At 44.7% G+C, this 25,570-nt stretch overlaps 1 long non-coding RNA gene across 1 annotated transcript; it reads right to left on the reverse strand.

The window, feature by feature from the left end:
- Positions 1-1,345: 1,345 nt before the first annotated feature.
- Positions 1,346-23,000, reverse strand: LOC111982444 (uncharacterized). The gene is made up of 3 exons (XR_002879748.2): positions 22,832-23,000; positions 17,521-17,671; positions 1,346-1,423 (listed from the first exon to the last, which is right to left on the reverse strand). It is a non-coding gene; the product is annotated as an uncharacterized lncRNA (long non-coding RNA).
- Between the last annotated feature and the right edge of the window lie 2,570 nt (positions 23,001-25,570).

Raw genomic sequence — 25,570 nt, forward strand, 5'->3', positions numbered from 1 at the left:
AATTGTCTCTGGTATAACCAAGCAAATGGTTTCATCGCTATTCTACCTAGGGGGAGCATTGGACACCCCCTGGGTAGTGCATCATGAACTATGGGGGATTGAATCAATTTATTGTCACGCCCTGATCTGTTTCACTTGTCTTTGTGATTGTCTCCACCCCCCTCCAGGTGTCGCCCATATTCCCCATTATCCCCTGTGTATTTATACCTGTGTTCTCTGTTTGTCGCTGGCCAGTTTGTCTTGTTTGTTATGTCAACCAGCGTGTTTTGTATCAGCTCCTGCTTTTCACCAGTCTCTCTTTTCTCATCCTCTTGGTTTTGACCCTTGCCTGTCCTGACCCTGAGCCCGCCCACCTGACCACGCTGCCTGTCCCTGACCCTGAGCCTGCCTGCCGTCCTGTACCTTTGCCCCTGTTGCTGTAATAAACATTGTTACTTCAACGCSGTCTGCTTCTGGGTCTTACCTTTATCCTGATAATTTATATTATGTTTTTAGAGTCATCGCAATTTCCCCTCACGCAATCCCTGGTGAAATTTATGTTTTATGTCCAAAGACTCTAGCATTTCCATTTGATACCCCTTAGAGACTAGTATAATTCTCCTTTTACAGAAAAACATATTTGCACCGCTATGAACTGTTAAGTGCTTTGAAAATACCCCATAGCAAGAATAACCCATTAAACAGGCCTGCCAGTCTTTCCATTTTGAAATACTCAGGAGGGAACGCCCATAATGCAATGTTCTAGTATTCGGTGTCCCTCTGCGCCAATTGCCAGGACCCGGGCTCCAAGTATGGGCTGCTGCTCTATCACGGTTCAGGAGTATGACGAGGCTTGACTCTCAGGGTTCTGGAGCTGTTATAGATCTTAGGGTCTATTCTAAAATGTTCGTCAATGAGAATCACCTCTTAGCTGACGTTCTTAACCAGCTCTCCCTGTTGTCTACTTTGTGCCTTCCTACCAGCTGTAGTGCTTGTCTCTGCTCGCTTCCTTCTATAACGTCTTGATTATACCATTTGGAAAAGCTGTTCGTCAATCAGCCTCTGCTGGTGTGTGACGATAGGCTACATCTCTGCAATGCAGAGCTCTGACTGCTCTCTATTCCATATCTCTGTATATTTGTTAAAATGATGGATATCTTTGTATTTACTTGAATTGTTATTCTCAGACTGCCTTCCCTAGATATTGATCAACCTCAAATGCTCTCAGCAACCTTTCATCAGTTACAGATGAGTTGCTTGCAGTTGTCTAAGAAAGTGGTGCGTGCTATTTTACAGGCACATACCGTACACATGTGTTTTTGTGTTTTTCTCCATGGGTGAATATGTCTGCAGCAGCTTGTTCATTCCGACGTACGGGCATGAGTCTCAGACACCGGGGGCTGGAGTTGACCGTGTTCAGACAAAACATCTTCTCGGCTGCTCCCTGTATGAATACCAATGCAACTGAATCAAAGAGAGTGATTAGAGGGGTCTGTTGTTTAACCCCAGGGCCGAGCGCTCCAGTTATTAGTTTGTTTACTTAGCTATTAGCATTGCTTTCTGTTTTTCTCTCCCACTCAGTATGTCCCAGTATATGCCTGCTTTGTGTTAACTGCGCTCATTAAGGAGAACGAGGAGAACGAGGAGGCGGAAGGCCTTTCCCGTCACGACACCAGCGAGGTGATTTAGAGAATGACAACGCAAACATTATAGTAGTTGACCCTGGGGCAGGTAGAGCCCGTGGCTGGCACTTGTTGTCCTAGACCTTGTCACTCATAGAGTTGTCATACCTATGACTAATATAGGTTAAGATGAAGCTGGCCAAGTGAGCAGTCCCTACACTGATACCATGAATTATGGTATTCCATGTTTTCCTGGCTGACTACATCAACTCTTTTTTTTGTGTGATTAATTTAGCATGCGGGAGGAAGATTATGTTGAAACAGGTGTTGATCTTGCATAGTGCTCTTTGGAAAATGCATTGTGTTCTATTTTGGACTCCTAATATTCTTGATATGATTTAGAGGTTCTTCTCTCATCAACTGAATAACAACAAATTTGGCTCTGTACATAACACTGGAGATGACTGGCAATCATTAAGCATGACATCCATCCAGAAACTAGCAAAATGGACTGAAGGATTCATTTATGCTAATAGTGGAAGACATTGACAAGAGGGGTGATTGCTTATTAAATCTTTCTCTGGAACTAGCGTATATAATTGTACACAGTCATGAAACCTCCACTCAACCAGTCTTCTATTGCAACTTTTCAATCAAACGCTTGCCTCTTGTACATTTCCCATGTAATCTGTTTATGAGGCAATTTCAGATTTGTGCGTAAACAGCCCAACAACTGCACAATTAGCTCAATGTGAGAAGAATATCAAAGAGATTCTGTTGCCACCCCCCTCGCTGCTGTCTGACTACAAAAATAGCCCGTTGGAGAATGGACCCCCCATTTTAATAGCTAAAGGAAGCAGGCAGTGAATAATACAGGCTAGTAAACTGCACCGATAATGACATTCAGAGGTCAGAGGATTTTTTTTTCTTCCCACATATTATCTAAAACCTGATAAGCAGGTCTGTTCACTCTGTGCTCTCGGACAAAACCATGCAGCCTCTGCATATTTATTCAACCTCATCCCATCCCCTAGAAACCCCTGCTATTGAAAAGTGGGCTTTTACAGTGTTCATCATCCTTTGGAGGAAAGCAGTCTATTCTGCTGAGCTCTGACTTTACACTGGGATAAAAAKATTTCTGCCTAAAGTTCAGGGGAGAGACTGGGAGAGAACAGTGCGAGGGTTAGCCAGCCACAGGAGGGCTGATAAGAGGTGAATAAATATTCAATCCATGTCATAAAGGTTAGCTCACACATTATGGCCAACTACTGTCTTTCACCATCCAGCACAGTGAGATTTGATTGATTTGATTTGATCAGGTTAATCTTGATGGCAATGCTGGACTTTCCTTTCACACCTACCAGTATTAAATSTATGTAAATCAGACCTAAACATTTAAAGGCTGTGAGAAATAGGAACGGTGCGTGTGGAGCGTTGTATGAACTCATCATCAGGCAGTAGAGTGAATCAACGGTGGCACTCCCAGAGGTTTAGTAGCTGATGGGAAAAGAACGGAGGAGGGGTTTTCTCTGAGATTATATAATTACATTCACAACTAGAAAGAATTCCGGCGAGGAGTCCTTTAAAAATAGCAGGGGATATTCCTGGAAAAGCAGGCGAGGATATCTGGGTTAAACAAAGGTTACAGGATGGAGAGGACGTCTTCTCTCTCAACTCTGATGTAATACTATCTGAGGTCAGAGGTTACTACAGTGACAGAGATTTAGGTTATTCTGTTCCTTTTGTAGTTTACACGATGCAATTCTCATAGCTTTCCTGTGAACTCCTGGCAGGAACATATAGGAATATACAGCTTTTTTGTGTGAATGAATGCATTGTTTATGCTGTCGATTTGAACTCGTACAGTTGAACTTGTACAGTTTGTATGTTTGACGTTGCAATTGCTGCAATACCGATGGCATCTCATGGGCTCTTATCAGATATTGCTATTTTGCGTTGTTTGGTTCCGTTTCCATCGAGAATTGGTTTGTGTTTAATGGATACCACGCTTATTTAAAAATTGACTTTTTGTTTTCTAATTTCCTGCCATTAACAATGGCCATAGTAAACGCAAACGCTGCTGTGTACGAGAGAAAAGATGGGAATAACTACCGAACCTAGTAGATCCCGTCCCAAACATCACACTCCCACGGGCGAAGACCAGGACATTGTGTTGTCATCTACAGTCAACAATGCACGGGGATGGATTATCAGAAAACAAAAGGAACTAGTATGTTTAGTATTCAGAAGGTCTAGTCACAATCTGCCAATGGCAAAAACAAATTTGTCCTCAGTCCTCTCCCCACCTCGGCCCTATCTTCAGGCCCTTCAGATAAATATCCCAACATATTCCTTCAGCATTTATTATTTCACTGTTTTCCACTGTAATGTTTATCTTGCCCGTGCAGAATAGCCCTCTGCTGTCAGATGGGTCCATGTGGGAGAATTGAATTCTTCAGTGAGTGGTGAAGAGGACTTTACGTTCCTGCACCTCACTGATAACTTTCTGCATTTGACCACGTATTGTGTCGAGCTGAGTGGCTCCTGAAAGCAAAAGTACTGTAAGTTGCTTCTTCCCGAAAGGATGCTAAATAGATTCAGACTCTTACTTCCGTTAAAGTTTAGAGTTGAAATGTGGACAAATGTTTTGAAAAGGAAATAGAGGAGATTGAATTAGGGCAGACTTGAAATATGAATGCGACTTTATCTTTACATTTTCATATTTTGTTGCCATGTTTAGGTACTCTTCAAGGAAATAAAAACAATTTCACACACGCTTTCCGAACATTTTGTTTTTTATTCATAATGAAATCGGAATGCATAACGCATTACCTATCCATTGTGATCAAGTTTGGAAGGCGTGTTTCGAATAGTCAGCCGTTTATTTCTCAGACTCAGGTTCTAACAATGGAACGTTCTGGGACTCAGATGGCTTCCTAATGAATTAGTCAAGCCTCGATATGAAAACCTTGGCTGTCAACTGGATGGCACCCAGGTATGCTGCTTCTACAAACGGCAAGAGAGAAAGTTCTGGAAATGCTCCATTGACATCCAGGTGAGTGGTCAATTTTTGCCTCTGTCTCGCTATTTATTTCCATCTGTCACTCTCTTAGCTGGCAGTCCTATCTACAAAGTCATATTTTTCTCCAAATGCCACTTTCAGGGCAGAAATAGTAGCTTATAATCATGAACTCTGTAATCTGAGTAGATTTACATGTATGTGTACATGGGGTTTTGACCCCAAAAGTGTGAAATACCTCTATTGGAACTGGCCAAAACAGGCAGCTTAGACACCATTTCCATGCAGCAAGTCACCCCTCCCAAACTCTCTCCATTCCGCAGCCATTTTCCAGAGCGATTTCTGAGGATAATAGCACTCACAAATCATCCGCTGGGCAGTGGAGCCTGGGAAATTGATGTCCCTTCATTTCAAAACAATGGAGGTGCCTTATGAGGGGGCTCATGATGTCATAACTTCAGGGGCTGACAGACTGGGCAGGGAGAGGGAACGTGGCCCGTGGACGGGCGCAGGGCCAACAGAACCCTAGGCAGGTACGACTCAATCAATCCCTGCACTGGGGAGACTGTGGTCCAAGTAGCCAGCAGACATGCTCAATCACATCTCCTCACAGTGAACAAATTGACAGCCTTTACTCTGGGAATCAGCCCTTCCTAATCCCCCCAGTCTGCCAGCTTTTTTCTCTCCTTCCCAATCTTACACGCACAGAAACAGGTAATTCAAAGGATAATCTAAGACCATGTACCTCATCATTCTGGCAGACACCGTCTGCACAATGCCTCATTGGGTCAACCGGGCAAAGGATTGAGATAAAACGTAATCCAAGTTTTTCAAAGTTGCATGATAAACTGAAGACAAAAAGAGAGAGAGAGAGAGAGAAGTTTGTTTTTCATACGTCTCTCAGTCCACTAATATACAGTCAGGCAGGCTAATATCAGTGTGGATTAAAGAGCTCCTGGGGTTTGTGTGAGAGACATTGAGTAATAAATAATTCATGCAGGCCAGTGGAGGAAGACGATAAATCTCCAGTTTTTGAGTCCTGCATGTAATTTAGATGGCTGGGCATCGTTCTAACGGACGTTCCACTGATTTAAACCCGCAGATGAGACGAATAAAAACATCATTTTTAAGGGGAAATTCAAATCATCAACCCAATCCATCAAACCCATTCTGTGTTCTTTTGATTAATGCTGCTCCCCTGTGGGTTTATGTGAGAGCAAGGGTTACCACACCTTCCMAAGAAAAGATTAAAAAGCCACTTACATACTGAATTACTCCCAAGCACGGATGAATTGGTAGTGGATTAACTTGGCTGGGTTCCTGGCTACACACCTGGTCTCATACATACGTATGGAACGCTACTGCGTTTTTGAACGAGTCGCCCCACGGTAGTAGAACCTTTTCACACCGGAGGCACTGTGTCCTGCCTCACCAAATCCAACCATCACTTCAAAGAGACAGGACAAGGGTGATCTTTGCATGACGGATGGGGCTTTCCTGGCTCTAAGCACTGGGGAATGAGTCACTATGCGTATCTKRGTCTCGCACACCATGGCCTTCCAACAGTCACAAATAACACAGACACTAGAACGTCACCCAATCAGGATGGAACCAGCSCCACCCCATTCAATCTAAAATGGATGCCTGGTCTGGTTTGTGTAGATCATAGCAAGGCTGGCAGGATACGCATCCCAGGGAATGTGAGGAGACGGTGTGTGGCGTGATGACGTGCTTTTCCCTGTGCTGTCACCGAGGCTGTGGCATGGATGGCTGCTTTACAGACTCTGATCCAGGGACTGATGGCAGAACGTGAAGAAAACAGACGGGGGAAATCTCTGTCTGCTTACGTTCGTCAGCGAGGGTCACTGTCATGACCAATCCTCTGATGTAAATGAGGCTAACCGCACCGTCTGGACACACACACACACACACACACACACACACACACACACACACACACACACACACACACACACACACACACACACACACACACACACACACACACACACACACACACACACACACACACACACACACACCTCTCTTTCTCAGAACAGAGCACATCTCCAGGGCTGTCAGACAGGGTTGTGAGGTTAAGGGAGGTTGGCGCAGCAGAGCAGGAGCAGAGCAGGCTGACTGTCAATGCTGTTGACAGCAAGACGGACTAACCAATGCTTGAGGGAGCAACAGGCCCACGTTCCCTGTTTTATTAACACACTGTCCTGTCAGGCATGGATGTCTCCCAAATGCATACTAACCCTTCTTCATCATCCTTCATGACGTGCTATCATCCACCTTCATTTCTTAAGACATCAGTATACACTCATACACATCCTATCATAAACACCCTACTCCTCCCCCCTCCCCCCTCCCCCCTCCCTCTTCCTCTAAACCCAAACAGTACTCTTTCCCCCCCCGTTCAGGCCTCAGAATCCATATATGAGAAGTTATTGGGCCAGGCCGGCTGGAGGTAGCACATTCATTTCTCACCACTCTGTGCCTCGGAGGAGAGTCGGTGATCCCAGTCAACATTAACATCAGCTTTCTGGAGCAGGGCCTCCATTAAGAACCAGCTGCATGGGAAAAGCCCATCACTGCGCTAAGGCGAGCAGCAGAGCTAGAGAGAACACACGAGGGGAGGRAGGGAGATGGAGACAGACAGGAAATATGAGGCGACTGTGGGGAGAGGAGAGGGAGAATAATGAACAGAAACAGAAGGAGGTCAGGTTGGGATGGAAAGGAGAACAACTGAACCAATAAATCACAAGTTAATAGATAATTGGAAAGACGCCCCCTTGGGATCTCTTTCCAGAGCCACGAAACTACACATCTTAATTCTCTATTAACTCGGTATAAGAATCCGGTTCCCTCTGGATTAACCAAGGTATGTGATGCCTGATGTGATGGCAGACATAATGATTCTATCCAGCCTGTTTAACATCATTTTGCTCACAGGTTGATACCGCCCACCGGGGAGTCACTGTCAACACACTAGGAGACAGGAGGCCATATTGGTTTGGATCTATGGAGACGTATTCCAAATGAATCAGGCATAAATCAACTAGGAAGGCTGAAGTAGTGGTACTACTCTGGAGACCTTTCCATCATAGCCAATAAGTGGTTGAGTTTGATCCTCCAAGTCTAAGCCACTGTCATCCTGTTCACACAGGTTAAAATGTTAGTCATTGTTTAAAAAAGAAATGATTCTCATTCATGTCACCTAGGCGTAATGCTCTCTCCTGACATTATCACTGAGCAGAGTTTGAGTGCAGTTTGTCATTCCACTGCCCAAAACTGTGGAAGCTGTCACACGCCTCCAGACTTCAGTCAATAAGCAAGACCATGGTGAGTCACCACTGGCTCGCAGAAATGTTCTCTCACCATGCACATAATAATGAGAAGGATCYGAGTGACCTTAAAGGCAAAATGAGGCAGTTGGGTCAACAGCACCACTCAGCCAACACCAGCCAATTCAGAACCAACGTCTGTGGAGTAAAGATGATATTTACATTGAATGCACATACGTTTAGTCTACTATATCAACAGTGTTTGTCTGATGGAATAAAGCAGAGCAGATTTTGCAGTCAACTTTTTTCTGCATGTATTCATCTTTATACAAGCCTATTGTTATATATCCACGGACGTTCTGTTATTTACAGAAGAAAGTAGTTACTATTTGGCAACCAATCCCTCCCTTTTCCCTGTAGTGCTGTTTAACTGCAACAAAGACAGCATTGCAGCCTGCTGTTTATACTCACAGCAGGATTTGCTTGTTGAAACGAGCTGCAGGTTTTTCTCTAATGAAAGCCAGGGGTATTTAAGGATGGGGACTGACTAGTAAAAACTGCAAAACATGATTTTTAAAAAAGGACATTGGATTTTGTCTGTACCTACCGCCACATCAGTACGTAGGCCAATATGTCACAGACACACTCATCACACGGCATCTGGTCTGATATATCTATGGCCAGGTGGCCACCATCCTGACTGATGAGATAGACCAGTAGGACAATACCCAAATACCTTCCACCTCCACGTTCACGGAACACGTTGAAGCAGAGAGAACATTGTCTCCTGCATTCTAAAAGCTCCCAATTATCACTTGCCTCTGAGCTGAAGCCCCTCTGATTTTGTCCTGGAATTCTTTTTTTATCGCTCGCTTGCCTGTTCATTGTTCTCTACTCGTCTTTGTTCCACCTGGTCTGACAAGCCCAGAGTTTTTCTCTGGTTGTGCTTCTTGTTCTTTTTCTTCAGCGTCCTGACTCCTTTCTTGGATGGTTTCTGGAGAGGTCTATCAGAGGGTGTGAATTCAGAGAATCTATCCCTCGAGTGTGTTTGTGTTACACTGACACACTGTATTCTCTGGGCTCCCTCGGCAACCCTGTCTCTGTCAACTCAAGTAACAGCATATCAGACRGGCCGTTCAGTTTGACACGGCTAACTGACTCAACGGGGAGTCTAAAGATAATAACGGAAATAATAAATCCTTTCATAAACCCACAGAACTTCCATATAAATACCACATTGAATCAGCGGGGGGAAGGCATGCACAGTTCCTAAAACACACACAAATAACTGAAATACACTCCTTCTCCGTGGCATTTATTCCAAATGTCAATTCAGCCACCTGGAAAGAGTTTTGTCCACAATGGTATCTTCAWGAATGTCAGGTCTAGCCATGGACCTGTGTGCAGCAGGTCTATAGGCCAAATGGCTGGTAGTTTCTCTCACTGACAGCCTGAGGTTGAGAAAGTTAGCTAGATATCTAGGTATTGGATGATCCGGACATGTTGTGCTTATGGCTTATGGAAATGTCTCTGAAATATCATATGTCTGGAGTCGTCCTGGTCTTGTTTTGATAGTGGAAGTATGTCATTACCCTGTTTCCTCTTTGTCCCAGTCGCTCTTCCTCCTTGGGMTATATCTACATCCTCTAGTGATTTCCCTCCACTGTCCCCCTGGGCACAGCTAGACACACATCTTTGCTCTTTCTGAGAAATAACAAGAAAATAACAGACATCTACGAAATGCCATCCAAGACTAACAAGGCAGTGGTTTTTACAACCGTTATCTGGCCTTTGTCTTGCGTTTACGTATAGTTAGACAGAATGGACAGCCGCAGTAAATCTGACCAGCTGAGCACATAAAAGAACYGGGCTTTACTACACAACATAGTGGAAAAAGAAACAAAAGGTGAGATGAGTTATACCTGAAGCTACAGTATAAACAGGTCTGCACTCACAAATGCACTAGAATAAACTGAGACACCGGTGAATCTGTAACCTCAAATGATCATTGCCTGCATTAGTATTGCTCGGTTTTAACACGTATTCAACATGATCCACCACCATTGGGGTAGGAGCGTTGGGCCAGTAACCGAAAGGTTGCTGGATTGAATCCCATAGCTGACAAAAATAAAAAATGCGGAAAGACACATTTCAATTGAATGCATTCAGTTGTACAACTGACTAGGTATCCCCCTTTCCCTTTCTGCTCCTTAAATTAGCCAGCGTCTTGGACAGGAGCATTTTTCTCTGCTATGATTCCGTCATTATCTTCAGAGCCTGTGTTTAGCTGGTGAGAGCATGTAGGCCTGTACAAAATGGAGCTTTTGTGTGAAGCAGTAGTCTCTCCACTACTCTAATTGAAGTTCAATTTTCGCAGATTGCCTTTTTTTTCTCCACTGACACTGGGATGGGAGAAGCACAATTGCTTTGTAAAATTGCATAGGCAATTTACAGACTCGCTTCTTTGGCACATTCTGCAGTTCTGAACATTCACAAAAAAAGAGATAGTATTTATGTTGCAAGAAGCTCGCAACAGGACTAAATGGAAAAATGGATTGATGCTGTAATTTCGTGCCAATTCCTTTCAATGGTACGTTTTGGCAGAATCTACTGAACTGAGAATTAAATAAAGCGTTCTAGTTTGACGGGGCATTTAGGGTTCCTTAATGGTCGGAGGACAGGACCAGGGCAAAGGTGACATAGAATTACAGAGGTTTACAATAAGGATTAGTAATTAAGATGTTAAGGCCTTTTAAGAGTACAATTGAATTTAAAGTGTGAGAATGACCTTTAAAACCATGTTAGTCTTTTACATAGGGGCTCAAAACACTTAGTTCTTGAAAGTGAATGGCTGAGGATGGGAAAACAACAGATCCACTAGGACAGGGGAAATTCTGAATTAATTAAAGAAATACACATGATTAACCTATCTGTCACGATCTGTCACGTTCCTGACCTTTTTCTTTTGTATTGTTGTGGTTTAGTGGGTCAGGACGTGAGATGGGTGGCAGTCTGTGTTGTTTGTTCTATGGTAAGTCAGGTTTAATTGACCTTGTATGGCTCTCAATCAGAGGCAGTGTTTTCGTTTTCCTCTGATTGAGAGACATACATGGGAGGTTGTTTCACATTTTGTCGTGGGTGGTGCTTCCTGTGTCTGTATGTATGTTCGTGCCACACGGGACTGTAGCGTTTGTTTGTAGTCGTGTACCTGTTCGTGCGTTCTTCACGTTTATGTAAGTTCGTGTCCAGGTCTGTTTTCATCGTTTATTTGTTTTGTAGTTTATTCAAGATAAGTTCTTTTCTGTCTTCGTGTTTTTCGTGTCTTAAATAAATCATGTCATCATACCTCGCTGCACATTGGTCTTCAGATCCCTCTCTCCTCTCCTCATCTGAGGAGGAGGAGGATTTAGATATCGTTACAGAACCACCCACCAAATTACCAGAACCAAGCAGCGGGGAAAAGGGCAACGACAGCAACCGCAGAGATCCCAGGATTCATGGACATGGAGGAGATCTTGAACGGAGAAGGACCCTGGCACAGGCTGGGAGTATCGCCGCCCCAAAGCGAGCTGGAGAAAGCGAAACTGAACGCGGCGATATGAGGAGGCAGCACGGAGCGGACAGTATCGAGAGGCAACCCCAGAATTTTTTTGGGGAGCTCAGAGAGGATGTGGCTAAGCCAGGTAGCAGACCTGAGCGCACTCCTCGTGCTTTATAAGCAACGCGTCACTGGTCAGGCACCGTGTTATGCGTTAAGCGCACCGTGTCGCCAGTGCGTGCCCATACCCGGTGCGCTATAGAGCAGCCCCCGAAAGTGTCATGTGAGTGTGGGCATCCAGCCGGGCGTATTGTGCCTGCTCAGCGCGTCTGGTCTCCGGTACGCAGTTTCGGTCCAGGGTATCCTGCGCCGGCTCTGCGTGCTGTGTCTCAGGAGCGTGGGAGGGTGCAGTGCGTCCTATGCCTATGCTCCGCTCGTACCGGGCAAATTGTGTAGTGGAGCTAAGAGAGAAGTGCGCGTAGTAGGCACTAGATCTCCAGTGCTCATCACAGCCCGGTTCAACCTGTGCCTGCACTCTGGAGGGTCCGGCGTGTGGTATTCCAGCTGGGGGAGTGGTGCCAAGGCTGCGCACCAGAGCTCCAGTACTCCCCCACAGCCTCTCTTCAGGTGCCTCTTAACATCAAGCCTCCTGTAGGTCTCTCCAGCCTGGTGGTCCTGTGGCAGCCCCACGCACCAGGCTGTCTCTCCGTCTCCTCCCACAGTGTGCCCGTCTGCCCTCGGCGCCTGAGCTGCCAGTCTGCCAGCGGCGCCTGACTGCCAGTCTGCCCAGCGCGCCTGAACTGCCCGTCTGCCAAACGGCGCCTAACTGCCCGTCTGCCCAACGGCGCCTAACTGCCCGTCTGCCCAACGCGCTGAATGCCCGTCTCCCACAGCGCTGAACTGCCCGTCTGCCAAGCGCGCCTGAACTGCCCGTCTGCCCAACGGCGCCTGAACTGCCCGTCTGCCCAACGGCGCCTGAACTGCCCGTCTGCCCACGGCGCCTAACTGCCGTCTGCCCAGCCGGGCCTGACTGCCCGTCTCCATGACCCTGCAAAGCCGCCCGTCTGCCATGAAGCTGCCAAAGTCGCCAGACCGGATCAGCCAGAGCCTTCCCCAGACCGGATCAGCCAGAGCCTTCGCCCAGACCGGATCAGCCAGAGCCTTCCGCCAACCGGATCAGCCAGAGCCTTCGCCAGACCGGGATCAGCCAAGAGCCTTCCGCCAAGACCGGATCAGCCAGAGCCTTCCGCCAGACCGGATCACCAGAGCCTTCCGCCAGACCGGACCTGCCAGACCGTCCAGTCAGGACCAGCCAAGCCGTCCAGCCAGGACCAGCCAGAGCCGTCCAGCCAGGACCAGCCAGAGCCGTCCAGCCAGGACCAGCCAGAGTCCAGCCCAGGACCAGCCAGAGCGCCAGCCAGACCAGCCAGGCCACTACCGCCAGAGCCACCAGCCAGGATCCGCCAGCCATCCGGTGTTGTCCCTTCAGTCCGGAGCTGCCGTCCCTCAGTCCGGGCTGCCCCTAAAACAACGACCCATGTCTAGGGTTCCCAGTCCAAGTCGAGTGCGAGGGTCGCATCTTGAGGAGCCACAGAAGCGGGATTATTATGGTGGGATGATCCATCCCTCGCCAGAACCGCCGCCGCGGACAGATGCCCACCCAGCCCTCCCCTAGACTTTTTTTATGTGCGTCCAGAGTTCGCACCTTAAGGGGTTCTGTCACGTTCCTGACCTTGTTTCCTTTTGTATTGTTTTTGTGTTAGTGGGTCAGGACGTGAGATGGGTGGGCAGTCTGTTTGTTTGTTCTATGTTAAGTGTCAGGTTTAATTGACCTTGTATGGCTCTCAATCAAGGGCAGGTGTTTTCGTTTCTCTCTGAGAGACATACATAGGGAGGTTGTTTCACATTGTTTGTCGTGGTGGTTGTCTCCTGTGTCTGTATGTATGTTCTGCCACACGGGACTGTAGCGTTTGTTTGTAGTCGTGTACCTGTCGTGCGTTCTTCACGTTATATGTAAGTTCGTGTCCAGGTCGTTTTATCGTTTATTGTTTTGTAGTTTATTCAAGTATAGTTCGTTTTCTGTCTCGTTGTTTTGTCGTGTCTTAAATAAATCATGTCATCATACCTCGCTGCACATTGGTCTTCAGATCCCCTCTTCCTCTCCTCGTCTGAGGAGGAGGAGGATTTAGAGTATCGTTACACGATCGTCGTATTGTGGAAGAGAGGAGACCAAGGCGCAGCGTGATAACAATACATCTTCTATTATTGAAGACGAAAACGAAACGAAGAACACTATACAAACATACAAACCAATAAAACGACGAACGTGAAGCATATAACAAATAGTGCTGACACTAAACACTACACATAGACAATCACCCACGAACTACCTAATGAATATGGCTGCCTAATATGGTTCCCAATCAGAGATAACGATAGACAGCTGTCTCTAATTGAGAACCAATCTAGGCAACCATAGACATACATACACCTAGACTAGACACTTTAACCAACTAAACCACAGCACCCATAAACAAATACAAAACCCCCAAGACAATACAAACACATACATCCCCATGTCTAAGGCCAGGCGTGACACTATCACCTTGGTAGACATGTCAACCTTTGGGGGGAGCCCAGTATCCAGAGAAAAAGGGCATAATTGTAAGGTACTCTTAGAAAAAAGCATTCCAAAAGGGTTCTTCAGCTGTCCCGAACAGAACCCTTTTGGTTCCAGTAGAAACCGTTTTTTGGTTCCAAGCGAACTCTTTTGGGTTCCATGTAGAGGCCTCTGTGGAAAAAGTTTACATGGAACCCAAAAGGGTTATTCCAAAGGGTTCTCCTATGGGGACAGCCGAAGAACTTGTTTAGGTTCTGTTTTTTTTGAGAAACAGGAAAGAGAGATGATGACGGTGATCCAGGGAATGGTGAATGAAGAGAAAAGGACGGGCATAGGAGTGTGGAGTTGAGTGTTGTGTGTGTGTGTGTGTGTGTGTGTGTGTTGTGTGTGCGTATGTGTTGCCAGTGCTGTGAGACCATGATGTTATGTGCGTGGTATCTGTACGTGCTTCCTGGAGTGTGAATGTCAAATGTTTGAGATGCTATCTTTCTTTCTGACATAACACAGACCCATTCAGACAGTCTCACTGGTCCTGTTAGTGCTGTGAATGATTAAAGGCCCAGTCCTGTCAGACTCTGCCTGAAAGATCTAAACTCACCAGGACTGTAAAGAGACATTTTTCAGCTCGTATCATCGTCCCTCTTCCTGTCTAATTGCTCGTTAGTGTTCATGACCCGAAAGGGGAGAAATTGACACGAGGCTCCCTCACAAACATTCACACAGTCAGCAGCCAGCAACAGCAGTAGCACTGTGGTGAAAACATCCTCTAGAGTCCAGTATATTCTGTCTGGGTAGAGTTGTAACATAAACAGCCAGATGAGCCAGGCTGGCTGTATCATTCTCTACCTACTGAGTCTAGGGGGGGTTGGAAAAAGAATCACCCCTTAACACTTTCCCTCTTAACTCATTCTCTGTGTCCTCGCCATCAAATGTAACTCCAATAGCCAACCTGTGTTTGAGAGTCAGAGGCAGGGAGGGAAAACCATCTCTCATGTCTTCTGTCTTCCAATCTTCCAATCCCACATCATGGAGGAATTAGATCTGGCTGCAAATGACAATGTCACTGCTCCGCCATGGTTCCAACGGGGAGCGGGGATGCTGAATTTTTATGGAGCCATAATAATGGAGCTAGAAGCGCAAGTCCCGTATTATCCGTGCCGAGGCTTAGTGCAATTAAGCACCGGAATGACAGCCGGAATTATTACTGGAGGATGGCAGGATCCAGGACACCTGAGGCTTTCCTCAGCTGTGTCTAGAACCGAAAACAGGCAGAGAAATATCTTGTTTATCATGGTTACTACTACTTAGTAGTACTACTATTACTAGCAGTCTTGGGTCTCTGTTATGTACAACAAAGGATTCGGACTGTTTACAGACAGCAGTGGAAGCTCTTTCTTCCATCTCTAATCTGTGTCCCAACAATAGCTGATAGGCTAGCTGCTAGCCCAAGGTATGCAGTGAACCCTCTTGATTAGAATGAACAGTGTCACGATGCACCACAAAGACACTGCAACCTTTTAGATGCCTGGCTAATTCAGGAGGAGGACCAGAAAGGGAGTTAAGGAGAGATACAGCGTGGATGATTCATTACAATGATATCAACAGATCTTCAATTTTCTCCGGCCATGATTAAAGCATGTTGACGTTATTGATGAATCTTGTCCTGGAGGGTTACGTTTAAATCCGACTGTATGACTTTGTGCTGTGCCAGCTAGTGACTACCCTGCAGAAGCTTCTCTCCAGTACATAAGCTTTTACATAAGTCACCCCATAATGCCAACCTGCATGATTTAATGTATTCAGGTCTCCCCTGTGGACACTAAACAGATCACCTAGAACCAATTTTTGAAGAGTAATGGCTTCTGATGTATTCTATCAAGCTTTACACTACAATCATCACTGGGTTCATCTGAGGAAGTGTAATTCACCACCGTATAGACTAGAGAGCCCTGAAATACTAAACAGCAAGCTTGGTTTTACAACCAATTACCGGGTCACTACATCTCTTCAGCATTTTTAATGAAATATTGCTGACACAATGCACAGAAGAAGAACAAAAACACCAAAACATACCGCTTAGTTCAACGACCTCCAATAGTCGTTGTAGGAAATGCAATGACACTATTTTATTTGACCATACTTCACAGTGCTAGACAAAGATCTGGAGGAGCATCACTCAGTGCTGTGGAGTTCCCTACAGTACAGTCTGTATAATTCTGACTCCTTCAACGTCAGATGAATAACCCATCATCTGCCTCCAGGTGTAATGACTGCTGTTATGACAGCACAAATCAGCTGGATTTTATGTGCCGTGACTGGTTTGATTGTCCGATTTTTCGATTTCCTGAGCTGAATCTCAGGCTTGCGAGAACCCTATTGTTACAGAATATAGGCTACAGAGTTGCATCAGGAAAGCATGCAATGTAAGTACTTATTTGGAMCGGAGATGGGCATGCTGTATCTCAACACATCTCTGTGTTCTGAGTGGTGGTGACTAGCATGGTCAATGTAGCTGCTCAAGAACCCGTCTAGAGAGGACTTCCTTACCGCTCCATTGTGTGGAACGTTAGAGTGGAAGGTTTGCACATGCTCTTATTCCATTCTCCCATTTTAGCTTAATTACATCCTCCTCCTTAACAAGCCTCCATCGCTGCTGCCTCAGATTATCCATACAAAGCAAAAATAACATTTTAATTGCATAAGAATACAATTAAAAGCTCAGGGTAGATATGTCAGCCTGCTGTGGTTGAAAGTGTGATAATCAGGCATTCCTTTCAACTGGTGCCATCTCTCAGCTCCACTGATGTGCACCACACCGCTGCTCGATCACCACCGGTGGGTTACTGCTCTAAAGGCCTATGTCCGTTGAATCAGACACATAACCGACTRAATGTAAACTTTTAAAAATATACCTTTGCTCCTCGCTGCTATATCAAATGCACCCCTGGTGCCAGCCTCTCGAACGTTCCATTAGAGCCTAGGTTCATTTAAAAGTGACCATACATGGTGCGCACATGGTGGGAACATATAGGCAAAGCTAGGAGTGCATTATGTGTTAACTTTGCAATTGTATTAAACAACCACCCTCAGCGGGGAAACATCCTGTTTTCAGGGATACAGTATTTTCAACCTAGCTTCCTTTCCCCCTGAAAACTGGATGTGTGGACCCCGCTCAGGTGTTTATTTTACATCTGCTACCTTAGTTTACTCTGCTCCTAAACAGCTGCTCTATCAAGTGAGGCAGGGAACCTGTGTGACTTCAAGAGCTGTTCAAGTGGCCCCTTTCAAGCAGACACTTGCTGCTCTCCTAACAGACCATAACTCTATTGATGGTTAATATGCAAAACATGAAATCTATCTAGGAAAAGTCTAATTACCTAATAGGTTCTGGAGCAGCAACAACTTAAAAATCACAATAGGTCATTAATCTTAATTACAATTGTCCACCATACCTGCTGGTGGCATCGGCTCACTGCATGTCATGAAGGGGTGAGGAACTCCAGCTGAGCTACTGTACAGTAAACCTCCACTTCCACTGTCAAACAGTCTCCATTGTGTTCAGCCCAGGAAGAAGTCTCCGGRTGGGGTCAGCTTGGGATGCCCCTATAGAGAAAACACACAAATAGCATCTCACTGAATGGTAACTCTCTCTGCCAAATATAGCCCGTCAATATGTCCCACCTTTAGTGGGATGACTTTGAACAAACTCAACATCTATCTCATGGTTGGTGTAGATACGTTGGAGAATGAGTGTAAAACAAAAATAAACACGTATTAAAAAAACTACCTCATAGGTAAAAATGAATAAATCAATACCTCCCTACACACAAACTCAAATCCCATTCTTCCTCTTTACTCACATTGTTAGTAAGCCAGCATGTCATGCACAGCAGCCAATATGCAGCGTAACATATTCACATTGATACAGCTCTCCAAGTCTATAGAATATAGGTTATGAGCCCTATACAGCGTGTTACCCTAAGGGTTAGTATATRCCTTTACAGTACAGTATGAGATAAKCATGGTCATAAACCACAACGGCACAGGGAAATGATGCTTACTCTTTAGTGGTTGCGTCTCTAATGTGATATCGATCATGTATAATGATGGGAATATATTGACAGTAATGTAGTGATTGTGTCCTCGATGTGTAACCTCAGTAAATCTTTACTGAAGCAGTACATGCAAATACCAGCAAATGTTACCATAAGTGGTAAAAAACAAGGTGCCCTTTCTAAACCCACCTCGCTCGGCACAGCTTGCATAAAGTATGACAACCATTAAGAAAATAGCTAAAGTATTTACCTGTGGATAATTCGACAACATATTGTATGGATTTCACTGACAGCTTAAAGAATTGTGCAATTTTTAAGCCCAAATTGCTAGGACTGTGCTGCGTGACCCATTGACCATGCAGCCTAATACATCTTAAACTGTAAAAGATTATACAATTGTACTGCTGCTCACCCCACCTAAGGTGGAGGAGGGAATCAGGAAAAATCAGTTGAGTAAGCTTTTCAGCAATTATATGAGGGCCTTTGTATATTTTCAGAAATGTGATGTTTGTGACAGGAAATAYGAGGTAGAAAAAGCTCTCAAAAGCTCGCTCACACAATAATGTAGGATACAAATAATCTGAAGTTATGGTGTGTGTCTGATCTGCACCATAGCTGATGGCAAGCACATCATATTGAAAAAGAATGTATTCTGCGTCTGTACTGTACATGGCAGTGCTGTACAAAAAACAATCATATTTTCGTCTGGAAATTGAACTAAACTCAGCAAAAAAAGAAACGTCCTCTCACTGTCAACTGCATTTATTTTCAGCAAACTTTACGTGTAATTATTTGTATGAACATAACAAGATTCAACAACTGAGACATAAACTGATCAAGTTCCACAGACATGTGACAAACAGAAATGGAATAATGTGTCACTGAACAAAGGRGGGGGTCAAAATCAAAAGTAACAGTAAGTATCTGGTGTGGCCACCAGCTGCATTAAGTCCTGCAGTGCATCTCCCCCTCATGGACTGCACCAGATTTTCCAGTTCTTGCTGTGAGATTTTACCCCACTCTTCCACCCTCACCCTCCGATCCAACAGGTCCCAGACGTGCTCAATGGGATTGAGATCCGGGCTCTTCGCTGGCATGGCAGAACTCTGACATTCCTGTCTTGCAGGAAATCACACACAGAAAGAGCAGTATGGCTGGTGGCATTGTCATGCTGGAAAGTCATGTCAGGATGTGCCTGCAGGAAGGGTACCACATGAGGGAGGAGGATGTCTTCCCTGTAATGCACAGCATTGAGATTGCCTAGAATGACAACAAGCTCAGTCCGATGATGCTGTGACACATCGCCCCAGACCATGACGGACCCTCCACCTCCAAATCGATCCCGCTCCAGAGTACAGGCCTCGGTGTAACGCTCATTCCTTCAACGATAAACGCGAATCCGACCATTTCCCCTGGTGAGACAAAACCGCGACTTGTCAGTGAAGAGCACTTTTTGCCAGTCCTGTCTGGTCCAGCGACGGTGGGTTTGTGCCCATAGGCAACRTYGTTRCCGGTGATGTCTGCCTTACTACAGGCCTACCATCCCTCAGTCCAGCCTCTCTCAGCCTATTGCAGACAGTTTGAGCACTGATGGAGGGATTGTGCGTTCCTGGTGTAACTCGGGCAGTTGTTGTTGCCATCCTGTACCTGTCCCGCAGGTGTGATGTTCAGATGTACGATCCTGTGCAAGTGTTGTTACACGTGGTCTGCCACTGCGTGGACAATCAGCTGTCCATCCTGTCTCCCTGTGACGCTGTCTTAGGCGTCTCACAGTACAGACATTGCAATTTATTGCCCTGGCCACATCTGCAGTCCTCATTCCTCCTTGCAGCATGCCTAAGGCACGTTCACGCAGATGAGCAGGGACCCTGGGCATCTTTCTTTTGGTGTTTTTCAGAGTCAGTAGAAAGCCCTCTTTAGTGTCCTAAGTTTAGTGTCTTAACGACCGTTCCACAGGTGCATGTTCATTCATTGTTTATGGGGCATTGAACAAGCATGTAAAACAGTGTTTAAACCCTTTACAATGAAGATCTGTGAAGTTATTTGGATTTTTACGAATTATCTTTGAAAGACAGGGTCCTGAAAAAGGGACGTTTCTTTTTTTGCTGACTTTAGGTTACTCGTGCATGTTATTTTGCGAATATTGCGCAAAGGCAATGCAAATAACCATTCTGTTAAAGGCTCTTAATTGTGAGCACCAGAATGCACCCTATCAGCCAAGCTGTACCAGAACCAAATACACTTTGCAAGAACCAAACCACTACCAACAATTATTCAGTATTCAATTGGTCTAGTGTTGTCTGCCCAGTCTTTATCTCACAAAACCAATTAATTTCAACAATGAATTCAGGGTAACATTGTTCCTAATAATTACCAGCGCACTTACGCAAGTAAAAGAGAGAGTGCAGAGTCCATGCCTTTTTGTTATAAATGATGACCACGTTTTTCAACCTGCACCTGGACCTCAAATGCATCAAGTGCACTAATTAATCAAACACACCAGACACATTAGCAAGAGGTACATTTGCATCCGTCTTCAAAGGGTTCACCCCCTCTCCAATCTGTTAAATGGCCAACGTCATTTAGACTTGGGAGACCAATAAGTAATGCAGCACAGATTCTTCACCTATAAAATAAAGAATGTTTTTTTCTCATCACCTATCAACTCGATCAAAAACAATCATATTTCACAGGTTACAGATGGGACAGTCGAGACAGTCTGTCTTTAACCTGATCTGATAAATGCATATCCTTATGTGTGTCTATGGGGCTATTTATGAATAGCCAGGCACATTTATTCTCCCGCTGCGTGACCAGAGTTTTTTTATTGGAGATCACAGGGACCCATACATCACATGGAGATGGTAATCGATGCAAAGCACATTCTTATTTTCCAACCTCAAAAAGCTTGACACGACTGTGACGGTATCGTGAGGAATTGCACCAGCTTCCAGCGACCTCAAAACACAAAAGCAGTGGCTCATTTCAAAACTTGACGCAAGTTTCGGGAACACTTTGACGCAATTTCGGGAACACGTCATGCAACCTAGATAATGAGGCAAGCCCCCTTATCTGATCTGTTGAGAAATCTGGAGTCACTCACTGATTTCAATCCTGTTAATGCTGTCAGTTATACAATCATACAATCTGCTAATCTGTGTCAACATACACCAGCCATATTCCAAACGCATCCTTCGGGGTTGCTCACGCAGTGCCAAGCGCGCTTTTACGCGCACATTCAGTGAGACATGCAGCTTCATCACAGTCGAACAAACCCTGTTGTTTGTCACTAAATCGTAACCCTTCTCTCACCACCACTGCAAAACAACCACGAGTAAACTCATTGCGCATTGGGTGAAATAATTGAAGATCCTCTCTTTAACATATTCCAGCACGTATGTTCATGCAGCGTGCTGTCCATTTATCGTTATGATGGTGGGATGCATAAATTAATGGTAGCTGACGACGAAATCGACAAACTATTCCCTGTCTTCCTTTGTGGGGTAGGGGACACAGCAATACCATTCTGTATGGACAGAATCGTATTTGCACACGAGGTATGAAGGTCTCCAAATCAAGGACATCGAGTCAAAATCATGCGTCAACTTCCGGATGCTTCATACTTCACTGCAAAATGACTACGATTATTTTATATTTTTATTGTAAATATATAAACACATTAACATATACAAAACACAAATCAATGGCAATTTAAATGGTATACCCTCTTTGTGTTGCACAATAGAATAACATCTTAACACAATATAGTTGTACTAGCCCAAGCGGGAAATTCGATACTGTTGAACTTGCTTTGAAAAACAATTAGCCAACTCTCACGAAATGCTTGCTGTCTTCCTGGAGAGGTGCCTGGCACGGGGATGCGCAATACCATTCCTATAGAGAAAGGAATCGTTCCATGGATGGATCGGCAACAGACATGCAAATGGTGGAAAATATAATATTCCTTGTATGATCATTGTAATTATTAAGACAACGAATTAAAGATTTATTATCGTAACATTGTATACCCTTGTATATATCGTTTCATTTTTTGTTGGATGCAGAAACAATCCACTGAAAAGAAGATATGGATCATATGAGAATAAAATACTTTTTACTTTTCCAAAATAAAAGAGAATCTTTCCAATATTGACGACAACAGCAGGTAATAGAAAGCAATCCATAGCACTATGATAATTTATTTACTTGCTAAGCTGAATTTCATTGCGCAATGTGACAATTCCATTCCGCATCATGGCATGGCACAATATGCAGATGACTATATCTAAAGCGCAAACCATCTCCACTCCCATGTCACTGATAAACACGTKTATTACATCCTCCGATAGGAAATATGACTCCTATACGACATTGTGTATTGTATAGCATCGGTTGATTCAGTATAATGTAGTGAATGCCCAAGAAAGACCCTCATATACCATAGGTCAAGTCGAACCTTGCTTGTTGCGCACAAAGTTCTGTCAGTATCCTGCCACGAMTGATGTTGATACATTATACATGTATCCCAAGTAAATTGATATAAACACTTCCAAAGGTACAGACTACTATAAAGATTGCACGATTACATTACACATGAATGTTATGCGCCGGTACACTGACTGAGCGAATTTTTATCGTGCGCATKTCTCTCCATTCTCTAACCAAACATCCTTAAGATTTGCGGGACATATGTTGTTGAGTTAATTACCTGCTCTCAGGCTTTTCTGCTACTCGTGCAGCGGGTTTCCTTCATCCGGTGCTCTCTGGAAGTTAGTTGGTTCGCTTCATCACACGGCTGCACGTCTGAGGACATGCTTGTAGAGTAAAGCTGGGGAGGCAAAGCTAGCTTCTTGGCTGGAGAAAGTGGCGAGGGAGGAGAGAGCGTATGTGAGAGACAGAGAGAGAGAGAGAGTTGGAGAGTTAGAGGGGGGCGGTGCACAGTGCAGAATTTCATAGAATATTTGTTGCTGGTGAAATCCACTGCGTACCTGTCTTGCTTTTTGACGAACAAAACCGACGGTGATGTTATGCACTGATTGTATGCAGAGTTGCAAACTGCGTGATAATTATATTATATACTACACAAATGATATATGTCCATTCATGGTTGCATTGTTTGTGCGCTGAATGTGCCTAAAATTGATTTGCATTACTTGTGAAATGTCGTCTGGGTAGCCAAGGCTGTTTGTTTGAGCGGATTACGTGGATGCCTTTCAGCACCATGGAGAGCGCACACGACGCGTGAGCAAGAAAACTGGGGGAGAAAGTCAAGAAGAAGGTAAAGCTGCTGGCTGATCGTCTTCAAAACACACCTATGCAGAGGAGGATTAAAAGGAGTTTAGCCATTTGACCGTACGTGCTGAACTGCACACCACTCTCAGTGATATGAGATTTGTTTAGCCGCTGGTTAAAACGACTTAACCTACCCCAGAACAATGCCTCCTCATGCTCTATGAGCACAGCATTGACTGCGCACAGAGGCGTCAAGATCATAGGGAGCACATGGGCGTCCTCAGATTTGTCGTTTCATTTTGTATTTATTGTTGTTGTTTCTTTGTAATACTACTTACTAGTCACCAAGCAATTTTGATGGCATACAGGCTATCAATCAAGTTAGATTAGCTAGCTTGTCTAACTATCTTAGCTGGCATGATTTCTGACAAGGTTGGTACACTTTAGAAAAGCAAGCAAWTACTAAATGTACTGAATAAGACTCACATTCATTTCAATCTTTACCCAGATTTTAGCAGAGATGCAGAGAAGCATATTTAGTTTCTTTAACAAAAGAACCACCAGTCAGGAGGATACAGAAAGCTCAAGAGGTATGTTTAGACATGCAGAAAAATAGACACATTTTGACATATAATTAAACATAATGATTATGGGTCTAGATTGCAGGAAAAGGCTGTTTCAGGTGCTTGAAAAATGCAAAATGCCCCAACCAGCACCCAGCCACCCTCATGTACAGTGCATTCGGAGTGTATTCAGACCCCTTGAATTGTTCCACATTTTGTTATGTTACAGCCTTTTCTAAAATGTTTTTTTATTTTTTATTCTCCCCTCATCAATCTTCACATAATACCCCATAATGACAAAGCAAATACTTCTTAGAAGTATTCAGAGCCTTTACTCAGTACCTTTGGGTATGATGCTACAAGCTTAGCACACCTTTATTTGGGGAGTTTATCACATTCTTCTTTGCAGATCCTCTCAAGCTCTGTCAGGTTGGATGGGGAGCGTTGCTGCACAGATATTTTCAGGTCTCTCCAGAGATGTTAGATCGGTTCAAGTCCAGGCTCTGGCTGGGCCACTCAAGGACATTAAGAGACTTGTCCYGAAGCAACTCCTGAGTTGTCTTGGCTGTGTGCTTATGGTCGTTGTCCTGTTGGAAGGTGAACCTTCATCACAGTCTGAGGTCGTGAATACTCTCGAGCAGGTTTTCTTCAATGATCTCTCTGTACTTTGCTCCATTCATCTTTCCCTCGATCCTGACTATTCTCCCAGTCCCTGCCGCTGAAAAACATCTCCACAGYATGATGCTACCACCACCATGCTTCACTGTAGGGATGGTSCCAGGTTTMCTCCAGACGTGACGCTTGGATTTCAGGCAAAATAATAACATTTAGGTTTCATCAGACCAGAGAATCTTGTTTCTCATGGTCTGTGAGTCTTTAGGTGCCTTTTGGAAACTCCAAGCGGGCTGTCATGTGCCTTTTACTGAGGAGTGGCTTCCGTCTGGCTGCTCCACCATAAAGGACTGATTGGTGGAGTGCTGCAGAGATGGTTGCCCTTCTGGAAGGTTCTCCCATTTCCACAAAGGAACTCTAGAGCTCTGTCAGAGTGACCATCGGRTTCTTGGTCACCTCCCAGACTAAGGCCCTTTTGGTACCCTTCTCCAGATCTGTACCTCGACACAATCCTGTCTTGGAGTTCAACGGACAATTTATTCGACTTCATGACATGCACTGTCAACTGTGGGACCTTATATAGACAGGTGTACTGTATGCCCTTCCAAATCATGTCCAATCAATTGAATTTACCACAGGTGGACTCCAATCAAGTTGTAGAAACATCTCAAGGATGATCAATGGAAACAGGATGCACCTGAGCTCAATTTCGAGTCTCATAGCAAAGGGTCTGAATACTTATGTAAATAAGGTATTTCTGTTTTTTATTTGTAATACATTTTCAAACATTTCTAAAAACCTCTTTTCGCTTTGTCATTATGGGGTATTGTGTGTAGATTGATTAGAGAAAAAAATATTTAATACATTTTAGAATAAGTCTGTAAAGTAACAAAATGTGGAAAAAGGGAAGGGGCCTGAATACTTTCCCAAGGCACTGTACTTTGTGCCACCTCATAATTTTGGGGTGCATGACGACCCTGACTGCTCATGCACCTCGGTTACCGAGCAGCAGCCGGCCTTTGTTTACATGTACAGCCCAT

This window comes from Salvelinus sp. IW2-2015, linkage group LG3, assembly GCF_002910315.2.
Source record: "Salvelinus sp. IW2-2015 linkage group LG3, ASM291031v2, whole genome shotgun sequence".
NCBI lineage: Eukaryota > Metazoa > Chordata > Actinopteri > Salmoniformes > Salmonidae > Salvelinus > Salvelinus sp. IW2-2015.